Below are 21661 nucleotides of genomic sequence, written 5' to 3' on the forward strand. Positions count from 1 at the left end.
CTCTCCATGATGACACCCACCCTTTAGGAATGGCATTGAGACAAATGATGGCTCGAGGATACCATTGCTCAAATGCATTCCCCAGAAGCAGATGCTGAGATGTGAATTTCTAGGCAAATCATTTATTAAGCTCCTAGCAAACACCAGTTAAGGGGACTGGGATGCAGAATGGGGAAGGGGAGAAGCCGAGCCAGAGCAGCCTCAGACAAAAGACCTCATTGTCTCCTGGGAGTGCTCCCACAGGGGGGGTCCACAGTGTAAGGGACACCTCAGATGTCCCAATCTGGGGCCAGGGCACTGGGCTCCCATGCTGCCCAGCCAGTCACCCACTGGGAGAAGAGGAAGGTGTTGGTTCCCAAGCAAGCCCAGCATTCTCGGCTTTAGCAGTGCTCCCAGAAGAGGTGAGGGTGTCAGCTGTGGCATGGGGACAGGGGCACAGAAATGTTGACAAGCAGTGTGCATGGAGCACCAACACCGTCCACTATAAGCCATTATCTCCTCAAATCCTAGCAAGCCCAGGGCTTGGTTGATAGAGACAATGGAAAGGCAACTTCATTTGGAGGCAAGTTGGGGCTTGGAGTCCAGAGACCGCAGCTTCACTGTTACATGGTTCTTCCACTTGGCCATGTACTTCCCATCCACAGAGTAAAACAGGCCTGCCTAACATATAGGACAAACTCTTTTGTTCTTCACATCAGAGACTTTCAGAAAGATCCTTTTTCAAGAAGTGCCACGACTTCCATTTTAATTTGGCTAGTGATTTCATCACACTCCTACTATATTCTGCTGGAAACGTGGGGGGTATCTGCCTGTGCGTTCTGCGGGTGAGAGGGTCGGGGGAGTGTGCGGGGAGATCAGTACTTAGGAGGAGACTCAGCTGACTGGTTCCGCAGGAGGAGCCTGGTCTGTCCGGACAGAACGGAGTGTGGGGCCTGGAAATGTGTGGGATGTAGATCATTCAGTCCACGACCTCATTTTACAGATGGGAAACTGAGGCCCAGAAACGTGAGACCCTTTGCTTCTTCTGCTTACATTTACTGAGCGAATACATCTCTGTGCCAGGACTTGAGCTAGAGCTAGGAAAAGAGGACAAGGGGACAGGAGACTCCAACCTTATCATTATCGCTTTTTTCCTTTAAATAATTCTAGATTCCTAGGAAGTTGCCAAAAGTCCCATGGATCCTTCACCCAGTTTTCCCCAGTAGTAACATCATAAGTAAAAGCACAGCGTAATATCAAAACCGAGAAGCTGTTATTGGCAAAACCCTACAAACATTGTCCAGATCTCACCTGTGTTAATGTGGACTATTCATCTGTGTGTGTGTATGTGTGTGTGTGTGTGTGTGTGTGTGTGTGTGTCTCTGTGTACTGTCATCACATGGATAGATTTGCTGGTCACCACAATCGAGGTGCAGAGCTTTTCCATCACCACAGAGGAGCTCCCTGGGCATCCCCTTCACTTTTGTGTCCTACCTACCATTCCTAACCCTTGGCCACTGCTAAACTGCTTTCTCTTTCAGACCTTTGTGGTGTGGGGGCAGCCCAGGTGGGCAGGAGATACAGATTACAAATCTTGGTAGTACGTGGACTATTATATACAAATATATGTAAATATAATTGCCTATATAAATACAGAAATGAAATGATACCATGACATATTTGGGGTATAGTTAATATAACATTTCTGGGGGTGTCTAAATCCAAGTAAATCCATTGGAATGGGACTGGAAATGGGATGCTTTCAGTCCTTTGAAGGAATGAGGTGGTGCACGCAGGCAACTCTGGGCTCCTTTGTCTTGTGTAAATACACAAGCAAAACCCCAGAATGCTCTCGGCCCTGGAAAGTGAGAACGGGGCTGAGGAGGGAGGGGGATTCCTTTTTCCCATCCACTCTCTTGGGCGGTTCTAGTTTTCACCATGCACATGTCCTGCTTTTTTTTTTTTTTTTTTTAAGATTTTATTTATTCATTTGAGAGAGAGACAGAGCACAGCAGGGGGAGGGGCAGGGGGAGAGGGAGAAGCAGCCTCCCTGCTGAGCCCGGAGCCTGACCCAGGAGGTTGGGGGGTGCTTGATCCCAGGACCCTGAGATCAGGACCTGAGCTGAAGGCAGACTCTTAACCATCTGAGCCACCCAGGCGTCCCCCCCTTTTTTTATATTAACATATAATGATGCCTTGCTTTTATCAAAAGGAATTAAATCCTGTTTGGATGCTCCTTAAACAAGGTCGAAGAGAAACTCTGTATCATCAGCTCCTTGCTTTCTCCTCTCCCCTGGGTTTTCCAAAGGTTCCCTCGGGAATTAGAAAGCTGAAAAGGGGGGTCTGCAGCCTTCAGTTGTCATGGCAGCGACGGCTTCTGGAGATAAAATATCCAGGCCTGGCCTTCTCAGCCCTGCACGCAAGGGGCTGGAACAGCCCCCACCCCGCCGGAACAGCAGCATCCTCGCACCAACCTGGGTCCCGAGGGTTTCCAAGATGCCTTTAGTAGTACTGGTATGTAAGCCAGTCAGCAGCGTTATTTCAGAAGGACGTTGTGTTCCGCACACAAGCGATTTGCAGTCTGAGACATGTTCTGCTGATGCTAAAAACACGTCTAGCTTCTGGCTTGGAGCACCAAGTCCCCCTTCTCCTCCCCTGCAGTAATCTGGTTTACCTGCCTCCATTGCTTTCTAAACACCAACCCTTTTCAGAGGCTGTCTTTGGGCAGCCCATTCTCTGCCCAGTTCTCAGCCCATTCTCACCCAGTGGGTGACGGGAGAGCACCCACTCAGCTTCCTTGCTCACACCCAGAAACAGGAAGGATTATTTATGGTTTCTAAGGACAGCCCTTGTTGACTGGAAGACGAAAATCAGACTGTCCTCCAAGGGAGTGGCTCCTAATGGCTTGTATTCTTTCCTGATGAAGTCAACAAAAACAAATGACATAAATGAATTTCTCAAAGAATTAATTGTGATACTGAATTCTCAGTAAGTTCTTCTACTTTAATTCAGGTTAAGTCCTGATAGAGTAAAAGGGCAGTGGGAATTGGAGGAGGAAAATAAATTAGCTTTCCTGAGGAGGAGTGGCATATTTCCTGAGGGGAGGGGAATATTTGTGGTGGCCCTCGAAGGCTGAAGAGGAGTTTACCAGGTTAAAGACAGGAGGAAGAGAGCTATTATATGCTTGGTGCTTACACCAAGGGCCTGACTCTCTCTAGAGATTTCCTGAATGATCTCATGTTGCCATGACCCCAACACTTCTGCATCCCCAGGATTTAAGAAGCAATTTCAGGGGAGCTCAGAGTATAAAGAAATGGAGAGAGGAGAGGCCTAAGACACATGTGGTCCACACGGAGCCTGTAATCCCAGATGCTCTCTTGTTCTCTTGTAGAACCAGGATTCTAGGCCCTATCCCCAGCCTAGAGGAAGGCTTGGCCATTGATGCTGTGATTCCTGCAGGTACAAATGAAACGGTTAAAGGAACACAAAGGAAGGGACAAAAAGAAGGACAAGGCAAGGTAGAGTGAGCAGGGGAAGTCAAGGTAAGCCTGTTTTGATGAAGATCTCAGGCCACGATTCACAGTGGGAACAAGGGACAGATCTTCTCCAAGGTCTAACATTTGAGCTCACATTTCCTTCCTCTGGGATTTCCAAAGCCCAATGGCTCTTAACAAAACCTCATTAACAAGAGAAGGCAAGAATAATATTTTTATTTCGTCCAACAAAAAGTCCGAGTTTATAGCTCCTAGACGTATTCCAAGAACCAATTCTTAGGAAACTGGATGAAGATATAAATCTTCACAGTTCCTGGATCAGCCCAAGATTCTTTTCCACATAAGTAAACTGCAAGGACTCCACCCTCCCTGCCTCTTTCCTCCCTTTCTCTGTGCTGAGCCGGGCCTTACTTTGGCATGCTACCTCCTCAGTGTAGAGGCTGCTGGAAAAAAAGCCATGTTAGGGGACCAGGGCTCTTGTCCCACCCCTGGAAACTTCCAAGTTACTCCTTCAGGAAGCTGCAACCAGTCCCAGGAGCTGGGCCTCAACTTCCCCATCTAGAAAGGAGAGGTTGTATTAGATCTTTCATAGAAAAAACAACTGTATACATATTTTTAGTGGAGTCAGCTAAAATATTACCCAAGGAACTAAAAATGAATTGTAAGGCTGTAGGCAGACATAATTTCTGTAAGTCTCTGTACTGCCCCAAGCTTAAAAGTGGAGAAAGAGCAGGGAGGAGGGGGGTGGACTTCTGCAGCGGGGTCCCCACAGCACCCCCTTCCCGCCCATCGTCGGCTTTCAGCAAAGGGAGTGTGCCTCACCCTGTCGCCTGTCTCCTGAACTGAACGGTGGCACCAGTCAGTGCCTCCAATGCTAAGGAGGCAAAAGAGGGGTGGGGGGTGAGGAGGGGGGGGTGGCCAAGGAGGAGAGGTCCTTGCCCGGCTTTGGAACCCTGCCCCACTCTCTCTGGAGGACAGACCCCTCCAGGAGGAGACATGAAGGAGGACAGCAGCCAGCATGTGTCCAGTGCGACTTGCCATGAGGAGGATTGCTGGTGTCCCCGGGGAGCCCAACAACCTCACGTGGGTAGGTCTGAGCAGCCCCTTTTTACACGTGAGGAAAACAAGGAACAGGAAAAGTGGCCCGAGGCACAAGAGGTGGACACCAAGCGTTGGTTTCATGGGTGGTGGTGATGAGGGAGCAGGAGGCTGGCTGAGGACAAAGCAAAAGCTGGCGCCTTGCACCCCCTCTTCACCCACTCCCCTCCATATGTGTAGCATTCCTCAGGCACCCCTGACTGCCATAAAACGATAAATGGTTAACTTTCAGGGATCGCAATCCTGCAGAACAGGAATCTCCCTTGCTCTACAGATGTCCTAGAGACCTAAACAGGGAGATTACCTTATCAATAGCACAAATTTCCAGAAGCAAATAACTCTTGGTTCCTGAAGCCCTAATGTCTCCCTCCTCACCATAAACTGGAGGAGGCTGAGGTAGAAGGGAATGTAAATGATAGCAGGATCATAATACCCCACCAAGAATCTCCCAACAATCTTTATGTTAATACCTGACCTAAGGACGACATTGATCAAGCCATAAGGGCAAGGACTCCCCCCCGCACCTTGTAGGCCCTCGCTAACATGTGAGAACTCTGTTGAAATCTCCCATCCCTTCACCACCTCCCCCAACCGTGGGGTATAAAACATGCCTACCCTCACAACCCGGGGCAGCAGCTCTTCCTGCCCATGGGTCCTGTCCCCGTGCTTTAATAAACCACCATTTTGCACCAACAATGTCTTAAGAATTCTTTCTTTAGTCGTCGGCTCCGAACCTCCTCACCCCACCGAACCTGACTTAGGTTCTGGGACTTCATCAGTGGGGTGAGCTGAAGCATGAGGACCGTTACCCCTGGGCTGGCAGTCCAAGTCACGTGCCCGCAGCCCTTTCTACTTCAAGAAGGCTAACTGCGGTTCTTTTTGACTGCAAATAATCAAAACGGCCTTCTGAATGACGAAAATGAACCAATGTCTGTTCTGGGTCAGGTATTTCATCTAATCCTCCCAAGCACATGGAAGGGTGGGCAGAGCAGACAGAGCCCCACTACTGAGAGCGCTGCTCAGAGAGGTCCCCGAGGCTTGCCCCGCAGAACATAAGCAGTTCCTGCAAGGGCTCCGTGTTGCAAGCAAACAAGGCAGGCTCAAGCTCTCCAGCCGAGGGGGCATCTCTGCCACAGAGGGAAGGGGCCTGGGCAGGGCTGGTGGGGCTCAGAGCATCCTGGTCTAGGCTTTGCTCCCTCAGAATGTCTGCCGCACAGGGTCTTATTGGGACCTCCTGTTTGTACAAGCATTTTGCAGTCGGAGATGTGTTCTGCTGATGCTAACTGTCCCCATGATCCCAGGGCTGCCTGTGAAAGCGGACACTCCCAGCAGGAGCCCTATCTGCTCTCCCTACATTTTCCTGAAGCCGTGGGACAGCACATCAAGGCCCAGCAGACTGACAGGGACCAGATCACACCCACCGGTGGAACCGCTGCAGGGATTCAAGAGGAGGAAGAGGCGCCCCAGCCTTCCAGGGCTGAAACCAGAGATAAGAATAGCAGATGAAAATGTAATAGCTTCTGAAATTTTATATATCAGTCAAAGTGATAACAGAACTTGCTGAAATGTTGTTAGTGACCTTAACAGCCCTGATTTCTTTGGAAAGTTCATTTCAGCTTTAGAGGGGCGTGGTTGGGGAGGATACACCAGATTTCTTGTTGTAGTAGAATTAAACCTACTTGCTTCAGCAGGCCAGGAGCTCCTGCATATATATATATATATATATATATATATATATATATATATATATTCCTCCTGGGGGCCTGACCCCCAGCTGGGCACCCCTGGGGTAAAAATATATATATCTTCCCTAGAAATGTGGGATCAGGACAAGCATGTTCTATGTGATCTCAACCTGAGGCCACAGATCCAGAGGCCCAGCCAAGGGCACGGGCAGGGTCCCTCCCTGTCCCTAGCCTGTGGCCTCCTTGTTTCTCCAGACTTCCTTGTCTTTCATGAGACATCCTATCCCTCCCATGTCCTATATATATAAATAATATATATATATATTATATAATATATATATATATATATTTTTTTTTACCCCCAGGGTTGCCCAGCTGGGGTCAGGCCCCCAGGAGGACAATTATCCTTAGCAAATAGCCTGAAAAACAAGTCCTTGCAATCCTGTCTCCCAGGTGTGAGTTGCATAACATGAACGAGGGCAACTTTTTTTGGCTTTGAAATATACACTCCTGTATGTACCCTTACATTATGCCCCAAGGTGGGGAGCACAGGAAAAAAGCCTCCATGGAGCACACGAGAGACTGAGTCCTGGAGAGGTGACTTTTCCAGGCCATGCGGTGAGTTAGCAGGCTGGACGGAGGTGGTGGAGCCCCTTCTCTTGACAGATGCCTGGAGCTGACTAAACCTCAAACCCTGCAGATCGTCCTTAGAACCGGAGTGGGGCGCTGTCCGTGGTTGACTGGAGCGGGGAGATGGCTCTGTGGGATGCTCGTGTAGCCAGGCCGCTTCAGTCATTCACTAAATATTGACCCAAGTGACCATCACAGCCCAGCTAACTGTTCAGGTTTTGAGATTCATTTGCTACTAAAACAGACATAAGTCCTCACCTTCCTGGAGCTCACATTCTAGTCCAGGGGGGAGGTAGACCAAAAAAGACAAAACCAAAAGCAAACGTCCTAAGGGAGCTCATCATATAGTGTATTGGAAGGTGATGCATGCTGTAGAAAGAAGAGAGTAGAACAGGGTAACGGGAATTAGTAGTTTGGGGTAAGGTGAGATCCATTTTTAAAAATAGGGTGCTCCGGGTAGACTTCTGTTGAGAAGGTGTGAGACAAACAAAAGCTTGAAGGATGTGAGGCAGTTAGCCAGGTAGAGATGTCTGGGAGAAGAGTATTGCAGAGGGAATAGTCAGTGCAAATGCCCTGGGACAGAAATGTGCCTGGCATGATCAAGAAATACTGAGGAGGTCAGTATGGCTGGGGCTGAGTGAGGGAGGAGGAGAGCCGGAGCTGAGGGCAGCCACGTCATGGGGCCATGTCATGAAAGGACTGTGGGGGCCATGTCCCTGGTAGTTATGCTAAGCAGGGTGAGGAACCATGTGGAGATTTTAAACAACGGAGTGACTTCATCTAACTTACATTTGAACAGAATCTCCAGGGCAGCTGAGTAGAAAACAGACTACAGGGGGTGAGGGTGGGACAGGAAGGTGAGTTGGGCTATCAGAGTAGTCCAGGTGAGTGGCAATGGTGGCTTTGGCTGCGGAGAGGCAATCAGATTCTGGATCAATTTCTAGTGTAGATGTAATAGGGATTTGCTGATGGGATGGATGTCAGGTAGGCAGGAAAGAAAGAAACAAGGCATCACTCCATTGTTTATAGTCTGAAAAGCTAGGTAAATGGAGGGGGGTCATTCACTGAGATGGGAACGCCAAGTGGCTCAGACTTAGGGATAGTTTGAGATGCATGTTGACATTTAAGTGGAGGTGTGAAGTAGGCAGTTGGATCTCCAAGCCCACAGTTCCAGGCGTGTCTCGAACTTGCCCACGCACTTGAAAACCATGGAGCTAGATAGACTTAACAGGAAGTTCATCTGTAGAGAAAAGAAAAGATGTCTGAGGACTGAGCCCAACTTTCAAAGGTCAGAACAGCACGGATCAATAAGGCAGGATCCTGAGAAGGAGACAATGAGTTAGAGAGGAGAGGAGGACAGGACAAGATCCTGGAAATCAAACGAAAACAGAGGTTCAAAAAGGAAGGAATGCCCTCAACTTCGATGCATGCTGCTGAAGACTGAGAATGACCCCTCTGTTTAACAGGTTATTGTTAATCTCAGTAAGAAAGGCTTCTTTGAGGGATAGAAGTCTGATCGGAGTGGGTTGCCCCACTCTACACTCCCCAGAAAGTGGAATGAGGAAGTGGAGACTGAATAGAGGGCACTCATTCTGGAAGTTTTGCTCTTAAGGAGAAATTGGGCAATCGCCTGAGGCCTCGAGTGGGTAAGGGGGTAGGGCTCCAGGCACAGGTGGCGGCCTGGCCGCCCAGAAGAGCAGAGGTAGGTGACCCACGGTCTTCTCCAGGGTTCGTCCACATCTTTGTGGATTTTTCTGACCTTTCCTGGCAGAGGAAAGTAGCCTCAGCATTGTCTCCATTCTCCAGCAAAAAGGGAAAATCCAGGGGCTACAACTCAGGAGTTAAAATCAGAGCCAAGAAACAATAAACAATCTGCTTATTGTGATAAGGGATAGAGTGAAAACATGTCATACCTTCGATTGAAAGAATGTAGAAAAAAAGGACTTTATTCCAAAAAAACCCAACCAGTTGGGAGCATGACTATATAAAAGAAGCCCAGTGTCCCCTCTATAGGAAAATACACCCAATTCATTCAAGAAGTGAGGGAAAGAGGAGTTCAGGATTTTCCTTCTGTGATGTTTTGCTTCTCCACTGATCAGGCAAAAGCAAATAAAAGCAGCAATTTTGCCTGATGGACAAGTATTTTGAAGAATAATCCCTATTACTCACAAGTGTTTGGTGCAAGAGGCATTTTCTGAAAACACAAGTGGGAGGGAACACTGCTTCAAGATTCGGGGAAAACAATTTGGCTTTATTAAAGGGCTTCAGAAAGTTTATATATTTTACCCCTAGCAACTCCTCTTTCGGGAATCGAAAGAAACCACTGGAGGTTTGGACAAAGATTGAATCACAAGATTTCTCAGGTACTTGTTTACAGTAATGGATTAAACATAGGAAAATCAAATGTCCAGACATAGTGCACGAATTTACAACATTTGGACACATTCATATTTAAAAATGTGAGAAATGCGTAGACTATGTTGGTAAGTGGAAAAAAGCCATAGAATTATTTCACGCGAGTGATTCCATGCTATCTTAGGGATTGTGCATTCACTCTCCAACTCTGTCTAGTTTAAAAATTATCCTATTGATTGAATTATTTTAAAATTATAAACACTATATTATTCTCAATATTTCTAACTGGGTTTTCTTTTCTTTTTTTTTTTTTAAGATTTTATTTATTTATTTGATAGAGATCACAAGTAAGCAGAGAGGCAGGCAGAGAGAGAGGGGGAACCAGGCTCCCTGCCGAGCAGAGAGCCCGATGCGGGGCTCGATCCCAGGACCGTGAGATCCTGACCCGAGCTGAAGGCAGAGGCTTTAACCCACTGAGCCACCCAGGCGCCCCATAACTGGGTTTTCTTCATACCAGCTGAAACTAGTTTCCTTTCTCCCCATTTTTATTCCTGAATTTCTTTTTTTTAAGTGGGTGTTTTTCTTTCTTTTCTCTCTTTAAAGACTCTACGTATGCTTACAGAATGGATTCTCCCTATTATTGGTTTGATTGGCTATCTTCTTAGCATTCATTGTTTTTGGACTTTGGGCATACCCACTTGCTGGCTCACCTTGAATGGTGTGTGTGTGTGTGTGTGTGTGTGTGTGTGTGTGTGTGTGTGTTCGTGCTCTTTCTCTAAAAGTTTGATCGTTGTTTCCATCCATGGAATTTGGGCTCCCAAATTCAGTTCTGGTCTTAGTGGCCTGGAGCTCCCATCCATCGAGATCTGAGGACAGAGGACATTGTGAGGGCAATCACCAAACAGCAGTTGGCCTGGTCCATGTCTAGGTGAGTCAACTCTTCTTTTTCTCCTAAGTACAAAATATGTCAGTCCAGGCAATGGCTGGTCACAGCTTTTTTCAGCCCTGTCCCATAATCAGGGCTCCCTCAGCCCAAGGCTCACGTCCTTTCCTAGGAGCACAGTTCTTAGAAGCCTCTGCACCAGGAGCTGAGCAGGACTAGAGTTTCCATTCAACAGCCTTGTGTGTTTCTGTTTCATCGCTGGTCAACAGAGATGTTTATCTTGTTTTATATAACAGCTGATATTTTAAATTTTTATCTTCATGTATTTACTTTTTAAAAAAATTTTATTTAAATTACAGTTAGTTAACACACAGTGCAATATTGGTTTCAGGAGTAAAATCCAGTGGTTCATCACTGACATACAACACCCAGTGCTCATCATTGCAAGTGCCCTCCTTAATGGCCATCACCCACCTAGCCAGTCCACCACCCACCTCCTTCTGTCAACCCTCAGTTTGTTCTCTACCATCAAGAGACTTTTACGGTTTGTTCCCCCCACTTTTTTCCCCTTCCCATTTGTTTATCTGTTTTGTTTCTTAAATTCTACACGTGAGTGAAATCATATGGTAATTTTCTTTCTCTGACTGACTTACTTGGCTTAGCATAGTACACTCTAGCTCCAACCACATCATTGCAAATGGCAAGATTTCATCCTCTTTAATGGCTGAGTAATATTCCATTGTATATATATATACGACCTCTTTTTTATCTATTCATCTCTTGTTGGATTTGAGCTCTTCCCATACTTTGGCTATTGTTGATAATGCTACTATAAACATTGGGGTGCATGTACCCCTTCAAATTTGTATTTTTGTCCTTTGGGTAAATAAATACCTACTAGTGCAATTGCTGGATTGTAGAGTAGTTCTATTTGTAACTTTTTGAGAAACCTCCATACTGTTTTCCACAGTGGCTGCCCCAGTTTGCATTCCCACCAACAGTGCATGGGATTCTCCTTCCTCTGCACCCTCACCAACACCTGTTGTTTCCTGTGTTGTCAAGTTTAGCCATTCTGACAGGTGTGCAGTGGTGTCTCATTAAGGTTTTGATTTGCATTTTCCTGATGTTAAGTGATGTTGAGCATCTTTTCATGTGTCTGTTGGCCATCTGGATGTCTTCTTTGGAAAAATGTCTATTCCTGTTTTCTGCCCATCTCTTAACTGGATTATTTGTCTTTTGAGTGTTGAGTAGGATAACTTCTTTTTTTTTTTTTTTAAAGATTTTATTTATTTATTTGCCAGAGAGAGAGAGAGAGAGAGAGAGAGAGCGCACAGGCAGGCAGAGTGGCAGCAGAGGCAGAGGGAGAAGCAGGCTCCCTGCCGAGCAAGGAGCCCAATGTGGGACTCGATCCCAGGACCCTGGGATCATGACCTGAGCCGAAGGCAGCCGCTTAACCAACTGAGCCACCCAGGCATCCCTAGGATAAGTTCTTTATAAATTTTGAATACCAATCCTTTATCAGCTATATCATTTGCAAATATCTTCTCCCATTCCATAGGCTGCCTTTTAGTTTTGTTGATTCTTTCCTTCACTTTGCAGAAGCTTTTTATCTTGACGAAGTCCCCATAGTTCATTTTGCTTTTGTTTCCCTTGCCTCCAGTGTTGTGTCCAGTAAGAAGATGCTGTGGCTGAAGTCAAAGAGGTTACTGCCTGTGTTCTCCTCTAGGATCCTTTTTTTTTTTTTTTTTAAGATTTTATTTATTTATTTGGCACAGAGAGAGATAGATCACAAGTAGGCAGAGCAGCACACAGTGGGGGTGAGGGGTGGGGGGTGGGAAGCAGACTCCCTGCTGAGCAGAGAGCCAGATTCAGTTCTCAATCCCAGGACCCTGAGATCATGACCTGAGCCAAAGGCAGAGGCTTAACCCACTGAGTCACCCAAGTGCCCCACTTCTCTAGGATCTTGATGGCTTCCTGTCTCACATTTAGGTCCTTCATGTATTTTGAATTTATTTATGTGTATGGTGTAAGAAAGTGGTCCAGTTTCATTCTTCTGCTTGTGGCTGTCCTGTTTTCCCAACACCATTTGTTGAAGAGACTGTCTTTTTTCCATTGGATATTCTTTCCTGCTTCATCAAAAATTACTTGACAATATACTTGTGGATCCATTTCTGGATTTCATTCTGTTCTACTGATCTATACGTCTGTTTTTGTGCCAATACCATACTGCCTTGATCACTACAGCTTTGTAATTTAGCTTGAAGTCCAGAAATGCGATGCCTCCAGCTTTGCTTTTCTTTTTCAGAATTACTTAGGCTATTCAGGATCTTTTGTAGTTCCATACAAATTTGAGGATTATTTTTTTTAGCTCTGTGAAAAATGCTATTGGTATTTTGGTAGGGATTACTTTAAATCTGCAGATTGCTTTGGGTTGTACAGACATTTTAACAATATTTATTCTTCCAATTCGTGAGCATAGAATGTCTTTCCATTTCTTTGTGTCCTCTTCAATTTCTTTCATCAGTGTTTTTTAGTTTTTAGAGTACAGACCTTTTACCTCTTTGGTTAGGTTTATTCCTAGGTATTTTATGGGTTTTGGTGCAATTGTAAATGAAATCGATTCCTTGATATCTTTTTTTGCTGCTTCCTGAGAATTTTGCTGAATTCATGTATCAGTGCTAACAATTTTTTGGTGGAGTCTTGTGGGTTTTCTATATATAATATCATGTTGTCTGCAAATAGTGAAAGTTTGACTTCTTCCTTGCTGATCTGGATGCCTTTTATTTTTTTCATTGCCTGACTGCTGAGGCTAGGACTTTCAGTACTATGTTAAATAACAGTAGTGAGAGTGGACATCCCTGTCTTGTTCCTGACCATTGGAGGAAAAGCTCTCAGTTTTTCCCCATTGAGGATGATATTAACTTGGGTCTTTTCAGGTGCCTGGGTGGCTCAGTCAATTAAGCATCTGCTTATTTTCATAATATTCTCTTATAATCGTTTTTATTTCTGTGGGTGTTGTGATTTCCCCTCTCTCATTTGTGATTTTATTTTTTGGGGCCCTTTCTCTTTTCTTTTTGGTAAGCCTAGCTAGGGGTTTATCAATCTTATTAATCCTTTCAAAGAACCAGCTCTTAATTTCATTGATCTGTTCTACTGTTTGTTTGTTTCTATATCATTTATTTCTGCTTTGATATTTATTATTTCCCTTCTTCTGCTGGCTTTAGGCTTTATTTGCTGTTCCTTTTCCAGCTCCCATAGGTGTAAGGTTAGTTTGTGTATTTGAGACTTTTCTTGCTTTTTGAGGTAGGCCTGTATTGCTATATACTTCCCTCTTAGGACTACCTTTGCTGCATCCTGAAGGCTCTGGACTGTCATGTTTTCACATTCATTTTCTCCCATGTAATTTTTTATTTCTTCTTTAATTTCTTGGTTAACCCAATCATTCTTTAGTAGGACATTCTTTAACCTCCATGGATTTGTGGTCTTTCCAATTTTTTTCTTGTGGTTAATTTCAAGTGTCATAGTATTGTGGTCAGAAATATGCATGATATGATCAGTCTTTTTGTACTTGTTGAGGCCTGGTTTGTGACCTAGTATGTGATCTATCCTGGAGAATGTTCCATGGGCACTCAAAAGAATGTATATTCTGCTTTACAATGAAATATTCGGAATATATCTGTTAAGTCCATCTGGTCCAGTGTGTCATTCAAAGCCATTGTTTCCTTGCTAATTTTCTGCTTAGATGATCAACCCATTGCTGTAAGTAGAGGTTAATGTCCCCTACTGTTATCATATTATCAATGAGTTTCTATATGTTTATTAATTGATTCATGTATTTCAGTGCTCCCAAGTTGGGGACATAAATATTTATAATTGTGAGATCTTCTTGATGGATAGACCCCTTAATTATGATATAATATCTTTCTGCCTCTCTTGTTACAGTCTTTGGTTTAAAATCTAATTTGCCTGATATAAGTATGGCTACTCTGGCTTTCTTTGGACATCCATTAGCATGATAGATGGTTATTCATCGCCTCACTTTAAATCTACAGGTGTTTTTAGGTCTAAAATGAGTCTCTGCAGGCATATAGATGGGTCTTGTTTGTTTGTTTGTTTGTTTTATCCATCTGACACCCTATGTTTTGTGATTGGAGCATTTAGTCCATTTACATTCAGAGTGATTAAGGAAAGATATGAATTGAGTGCCATTGTGTTATCTGTAGGGTTGGTATTTCTGGTGGTGTTCTCTGTTCCTTTCTAGTCTTTGTTGCTTTTGGCCTTTTTCCCCCACTCAGAGTCACCTTTAATATTTCTTGCAGGGCTGGTCTAGTGGTTATGAACACCTTTAATTTTTGTTTGTCTGGGAAACTCTTTATTTCTCCTTCTATTCTCAATGACAGTCTTGCTGAACGAAGTATTCTTGGCTGCATATTTTTCCCATTCAGCACATTGAATATACCAATATATACCAATATATACCAATATACCAAAACTCTTCCAGTTTGCCAAGATTCTGTGGACAGATCTTCTGTGAACCTGATCTGTCTTTCCTTATAGGTTAAGGACTTTTTTCCCTTGCTGCTTTCAGTATTCTTTCCTTGTCTTTGCATTTTGTGAATTTGGCTACAATATGTCTTGGTGATGGTTGGCTTTTGTTTAATTTAATGGGACTTCTCTGTGCTTCTTGGATTTCAATGCCTGTTTCCTTCCCCAAATTAGGGAAGTTTCTAGCTATAATTTGCTCAAATAAACCATCTGCCCCTTTTTCTCTCTCTTCATTTTCTGGGACTCCTACCATATGAATGTTAATATGCTTTAAGTAGTCACTGAGTCCCCTAAGTCTACATTCATAATCCAGTATTTTTCTTTCCCTCTTCTTCTCAGCTTTATCATTTTCCATAATTTTATCTTCTATATCAGTAATATGTTCCTCTGCTTCATCCATCCTCATTGTCATGGAATCCATCTGGATTTGCATCTCAGTTATAGCATTTTAAATTTTAGATCAACTAGATTGGATAGTGTCTTCTGTGCTTTTTTCAAGGCAAGCTAGTATCCTTATAATTGTTTTAAATTCTAATGGAGACATCTTACTTGTATCTGCATTGATTAAACCCCTAGCCATTACTTCTTCCTGTTCTTTCTTTTGGACTGAATTCCTCCATCTTGTCATTATGTCCAGGAGAAAGAAAGAAAGAAAAAAGAAAGGAAGGAAGGAAGGAATAAAGAAGGAAAGAGGAAGTAAATTGTGTATATGTTTTGGTCTGCTTGTTAAAAGAAGCTAGATCTGAAAAATAAAAAATTTAAAAAAATTTTTTAAATAAAAAAATATTCTTTTTTAAAAAGAAAGAAAGCTAGATCATAGGTGGTGTTTTAGTCTGCTTGCTAAAAAAAAAAAAGCTAGGTCCAAAAAATATAAAAAACAATACAAACAATAAAAAAATAAAATACAAACTAAATTAATTTAATTAAATTTAAAATAATAATAAAAATAAAAAGGAAGCCTGATCTTATTTCCTCTAGAGCTGAAGTTTTTTGTTTTTCTTTCTTCCCTTTTTTTTTTTTTTTTTTTTAGAGCTGAAGTTTTGTAGCTCTCTGCGTTTGGTAGACTTGGTGTGGACTAGGAGTTGTGCTGGTCTTCTGGGAGAGCCGCCTGTTACCCTGAAGGCCAGGTAGACTTGCACTAGTGGAGATGTGCCTGCAGGGTGCAGGAGGGCTTGGCTTGGTGTAAGTGGCTCCAGGCTCCACTGGGTGGTGCTGTGTTGTTCCCTGAATTCCATCAGTGCTGAGGGGCAGGATAAATGTGGTGGTGCCCAGACTCTCTTCTCCCAAAGTGAGGAGTTTACACCCACCACCCTTCTCAAGCACCCATAGAAGAGCACACAATCACGTCTTCTGTGTCACAAGCCTCCATCAGATCCCTGCTTTCACCCTGCCTGTGTCTGGGCTATCTGCCTGCCAGGTGGCCCTGCACTCCTGTGTTTTATCTCAGGTATGAGTGGGTTCCCAAACTCCAAATTTTAGAGATCCGTGCAAGCACCGATCCCTTGGGGGAGAATCTTGCTGCACTGCTTTGTCCAGAAATTGGCCTTGAGTTCTGTGCTAGTGAATGGGGCAGCTCAATGGCCCCACCAGGTCCCTCACCCATGGAGAGGTCATGCCCCCCTCTCCCAAATGAACTCCAAGCAGGGGAACTGCCTCTCTCCATGCAACCCAGAGGATCCTCAGACCACGCTCTCTACTCCCAAGTCTCCACCTTCCTTGCCCACCAGAGCACTGCCTTAAATTTTTAGAAGTATTTTCTCTCTCATTGTTTTGTGTATAGTACAGGTGAGGGGGTCCTCAAAGAGTGAACTTCAGGCCATCTTAACCAGAAACCCCAAACTGCAGCTTCTTACTTTTCTGACTCTGGTCTGTGAGTGTGAATGAAGTAATATTAGCATTCATACCCACCTTTTTCTGATTGTGAACTTTGGCCTCCCTACTCCACTTTCAATTTTCCCCAGGAATTTCTCCCAGTGGGCATTTGGTATCACATGTGCTCAGAGGCCAGCCTGCTCAAATCTAGCCACTGGAGATGTTTACCATGTGACAGCCATTTAAAGACACCTCCTCCCACTGCTCAGCAGCTGATGTCCTCCAAAAACTCAAGACCCCTGAGCCCAAACGGTATCAGAGCCACCTGAATTCTCTGCAAAAGTGGAGAGAACATCGCCTCTCTTTTCAGAGAGCTCCAACCAGAGTTCAAGGGTAGAGCTGTAGAACATTCCCATGATTTTCTCCTCTTTCCAGGTGCCATCCCAAGCGTGTCCTGCAAGGCTGTTGACCCAGAAAAGAGGCTAAGCTAAAATAAAGAGAAAAGCATTTATTCATGTTCTCAGAATTGTGATTCAGGGAAAACAGATATAGGCGGCAACCAAAATGGTGCCCTCCCAGGGAACAAAAGTCAAGGAATTTTAAAGACAAAAGGGAACACTTGCATATGTTGTTTCCAAAGAATTTTTATTGATTTTGGGGGCAGAAAATGGGCCTTGGTTGAGTATAATTGCTTGCTAAGGCTCTCACTCAGCAAAGTCTCTTACTGTAGCAAGTTGCAGGTGTTCAGGTGGACTCCTTAAAATATTTGTGGTTTGGTCAGGTTCAGAAGTTCATGGTTCTACCTGGTGAAATGTGCAGGATGCTCACCTCCTTCATGGCCTCCCAGCTCCATGGGAGGAGACAGAAGTGAAAGCCCTTGACATAACCGAAACCATTCCATTTCACCTTTCAAAAGGCAAACCAGCTCATGCAAACAGGTTCATCAGAAACTACTCCACTCCGAATCCCATGCTGGGTCACCTCCGGCATGTGCCTAGAAAGGAACATTTAATTATAGCAGAGATTTTATCTGTTGGGTGGGTTGCGGTGATTTTTAAAATCTTTTTTTGTGCTTTTATATGCTTTCTTATAATTAATGTTTTTAAGTTTTGCAGTCATACAAAAATGTTATTGGGGGAAAAGTCTATCCTTCCCAAATATTGGTTAGAAGAAAGGTATGCTCAAAAAATGAATATTCACAGTGTTTATCAATCTCCTTTTAAAAATGTGCATTTTTTTCCAGATACTAGGCGAAAAACTGGACTTTCATCTGTCAGAACATTGGCAAGTACCTCGTTGCTCTGTTGTTTGATATAGTAAATATAAACTCTGCAGTGTTACTGGGCTCCCCAGCAACCAGGACAGGGGCCTTGCTCCTTAGCTCGCTTCGTACAAGACCCTTTGTGATCTGACTCCTGCTCTCTGCTCCAGGCCTGCTTTCAAGCTTGTCCTTCCCCATGCCATTGTTTAGTTAGACCTGAACTGTTATAGCTTCCTGAACACAGAATGTATTCCCATCACCATGCCTTTGTGTTTGATCTTTGAGTTGCTCCGAATATGTCCTTTTGGCTTTCCGCCTGGCAAACTCCTATCCACACTCTGAAACCCATCTCAGATCAATCACTTCCACTGGGAAGCCCTCCTAATGCTCTCTTCTTAGCATTTCAGTCTCTGCCTTGATCATGCTGGGTTATTTCACCCATCTCTGTAGACTCAGACAGTGCATGGCACATGGTGTTTCATAAATACTTGTCGAATGGAGATAGGTTTGTTCATTCCACAAATGTGTATGGCGTGCCCACTGTGTACTCAGCACTGTGTTAATTTCCTTGGACTAAAAACAAATAACCAGAGACCTTGCCTTTTGGAGCTCACAGTCCAGTGGGATAGAAAGAGAATCATGCACAGATAATCACTATTACAATAGGGCACAGGCAATTCTACCTCACCTCTTCTTCTTCCTCCTCTTCCTTAACCAGTCACAACTTGAAAGTGTGATTCCTACTTACCACTTTGCTTATTTCTTCTGAAGAATTTTTCATTTCCTATATGTAGTTTCTGAAGCCACTTAATGGAAGTTTCTATTTCTCTCTTCCCTCTAGTATGAGGAACACTTATCTGATGGTCAAAGCAGCCCCCAAATTGCTGCTTCCCAAGCAAGTGAGCACCCCGTGACAGGAGGTGTGCAAGTCAAGATTACAGACCACCAGGTCTGGTTGGGGTAGGGCAAAGGAGAGACTTAAGCTATAAAAAAAGGTTGGTTGAATTCTATGATCTTGCAGGTCTGGAATTCTATGATCTTGCAGGTCTGGTTCTAAGGAAAACACGTCAACCCTAAACCAAGATCATGGGGCTGAATTTCTCAAATGCTATCATCACAGCACAGGCTCTGGGATTGTTACTCCCAAGAGAGACACAGAAGTTCTTCATCATCTTTGACACTGTGTTAAATCATCTGGACCAGGGAATGATGTCTTTTGCCAAGTCAGAATGGAGAATTTTCAGAGATCCCCAGATCACCCCAGTTCTGCAGATCATACATGGCCTTGGGACTAGCCCAGGAAGAACTGGCTGAACCTGTGGGCAGAGGAGCATGAGTGACTGCAAAACAGCATCAAGTGGACCCGTGATGACACTGGAGTCCAGACAGGACTGCATTCAAGGAGCCCTTTAAAGCATCCCACCAGCGGCCACATGATCAGAGAAATTTCTTCTGCCAACTTGTCTGCTTTAAGATAAAAACAAAACAGTTATCATTTCCCTCATTTTGGAAAGTAGCAAGAGACATCTTAAATCACCTGTTGAGGGTCCAAATCCCCACCAGACATCCAAGGTTATCTGCTCATGTCTTGCCAGACAGGACAAAATGTAAAAAGCACTTCAAATTTTAGTCACAGTGTGACCTTATCCAACTATTTGTATAATTTCTCTTAGATTTTTGGCCAGTAGGATTCTCCGACCTCCCTCCCTCCCTCCCCAGGTCCCTTGAACTGGGAACCTCTTCCCAGGACCGTTCCGATGTATTTTACCCAATTCATTGGGACTGAGCTTTGCTTCTGTGAGTTAAATGCACAGTCTCCAGAGTCCGTCCAACACGGCTGAACGCCTGCCCAGCCATCTGGACATGTCACTCACCTTTCAGAGTGCCACTCTCCCCTTTGGTGTAGTGACAGTAATAACCATACCAAACAGGGCCGTGTTTTGTATTTAATTGAACACTACGTGTAAAGTCCTTAGCACAACGCATGGTTCAGGGTAAGTGCTTCAACCTTTCTGTTGGTAATCTACATTATTGGGATTGATGAATTGCACTTGGCTCATTAAGGGCTGAGCAGAGCCTACTCTGACTTGATGGTGATTTTGGTTTTTTCCCCAGTGTATTTCTAGATTTCCTACCTGCTGGTCTCCTTGAAGGAGGGGAAATGGAAGCTATCCAGCCAGATGGAAGACTGCCAACATCTTTCCAGTGAAATGCTTGCCCCACCCTTGCACCAGGCTGTTTGTCGGGATTTCTCTGGACCAAGTCAGCCTCTGGCCAGTATGTGGATGCCTGAGGGGCAGTGGGTGTGAGCAGCTCTTTAGAAGAGTCAGGAAGAGGAGGAGCTGGGGAGAGGTCAACTGTGGGCTTCACCCACAAGCTGCTGTACAGACCATAGCCTCTTTGGGACCTGTGGTCTAGAAGATAGGAGAAAGGGTGAGCAGGCCAGAAGACCCAGCCTAGCCAGACTTTGAAAGCCACAGAGGGTGAGTGACTCTTTCTCTAGCTTTCCATGCCAGTGACAAGGGAAAGGCAAGGGTTCTTTGCCTTCAGTGGGGGAGCTACAGAGGATGACTGTCTGTCTGGGACAGAGGTCAGGAGACCTGAGCCTGCTCAGGTCTGCTCTTGCCTGGTTACCAGCAAGCTGTGCAATCTTGAGCATGTCACCAGACCTCTCTGGACCCGTTTTCACATCTGTAAGAGGAGGAATTGGCCTAGTCAGAGTAATGATATGTAGCATTTGTACAGTGCTTGTCAGTTGCACTTTCCCAAATAGCATCTCATTTGGTCATCATAGCAGCCCTTGCTGGAATGATGTTTGTCGCATGCTACAGATAAGCTCACCACAGGGCAGTGGGGCCAGTGATCAGGTAGGGCCGAGCAAACCTGTACTAAACTCCTGGTCTCCCGGGAAAATTCTGGCCTCTGCTGAGCACATTGCTCCCCTAGAGCTCTGAAATCTGAACATTCCTCGCTCCTCCTCGAGGACGTCTCTCTCCTTCGGTGCTACCTTCTTTTTCCCCTGCATCCCCTTCCTCCGTTCTTCCCACCAGCTGTACCAGCCTCTTCTCCACCAGCTTCCTAGAATTTCTTCTCCTTCTGCAGGCCTGAAACACTAACATTGCCAAGAAGAGGGACGTGCACACCAGCACACACGAGATAGCCCATCCCCACCCTCCCTGGGTTAGCACCTGCACACAGCCTCTTTCCCAGAGTTCTCTCTGCTTTGTGGAATGCCTTCCTGTGGGTCCCCAGGGGTAAAGTAAGTGGGGCTGCTGAACCTCCAGATGAGAGCCTGGACCTGCCGGCATGGGTCGCCAACATCCAGGGTTCTGGTTAAATGTGCTGATTCTGGGGCTTCACCCCAAAGTTGGTGAGCCAGAGTGGACACTGTAGCAAGCTCTTCCTGTCTCTGACAGGCAGATGTCATAACTCGGGCACCGCTAGTCTTCCAACTACTGCGTTTGGACAGCAGCGGGGGTTGGCAGATAATATTTAGAGTGAATTATCCTTGTGTATCTGGAAAAAGTCCTTCCTGATAAAGGTGGGTTATTATTTTTTGAAGGAAATTCCAGGATTTAACTTAGTTATGTTCTAGTTTGAGTGTTGCATCTCTACCAGTTACATATGTCTAGAATTTTCCTTTTCTTGTATGCTATCTACATCAGGATTGAGGAATGCTAGCTTTGTAAAATAAATTGGGAGTCTTACCATTATTATTACTTTTATTTTTTTTTTTGCCATCAGAGCTAGTTTGATATTGGACTTATTCTTTGAAGATTGGGTAGAACTCAGCTACAAAAACAAGCTGGGGCTGACACGGTCATAAGCGGTTGACATTCCACCGCCTTTCTTATTTCTGAAATGAATGTTAGTCCGTTTGCATTGTAATGTCTTCTTGAAATCAACTCATTTCCCTGAG

General features: G+C 44.7%; 1 protein-coding gene across 2 annotated transcripts in view; it reads left to right on the forward strand.

Moving 5' to 3' along the window:
- The first annotated feature begins 19890 nt into the window (after nt 1–19890).
- Nucleotides 19891–21661, forward strand: part of NOX5 (NADPH oxidase 5) — a 30459-nt gene continuing 28688 nt past the window's right edge. Inside the window, exon 1 of one of the 2 annotated variants that reach the window (XM_032343017.1) lies at nt 19891–20225. The gene's annotated coding sequence lies outside the window, so the exon portion shown is untranslated. The remainder of the gene's footprint in view (nt 20226–21661) is intronic. The other variant, XM_032343018.1, reaches the window with a different exon arrangement.

The sequence above is a fragment of the Mustela erminea genome, chromosome 5, assembly GCF_009829155.1.
Source record: "Mustela erminea isolate mMusErm1 chromosome 5, mMusErm1.Pri, whole genome shotgun sequence".
In the NCBI taxonomy this organism is placed as follows: domain Eukaryota; kingdom Metazoa; phylum Chordata; class Mammalia; order Carnivora; family Mustelidae; genus Mustela; species Mustela erminea.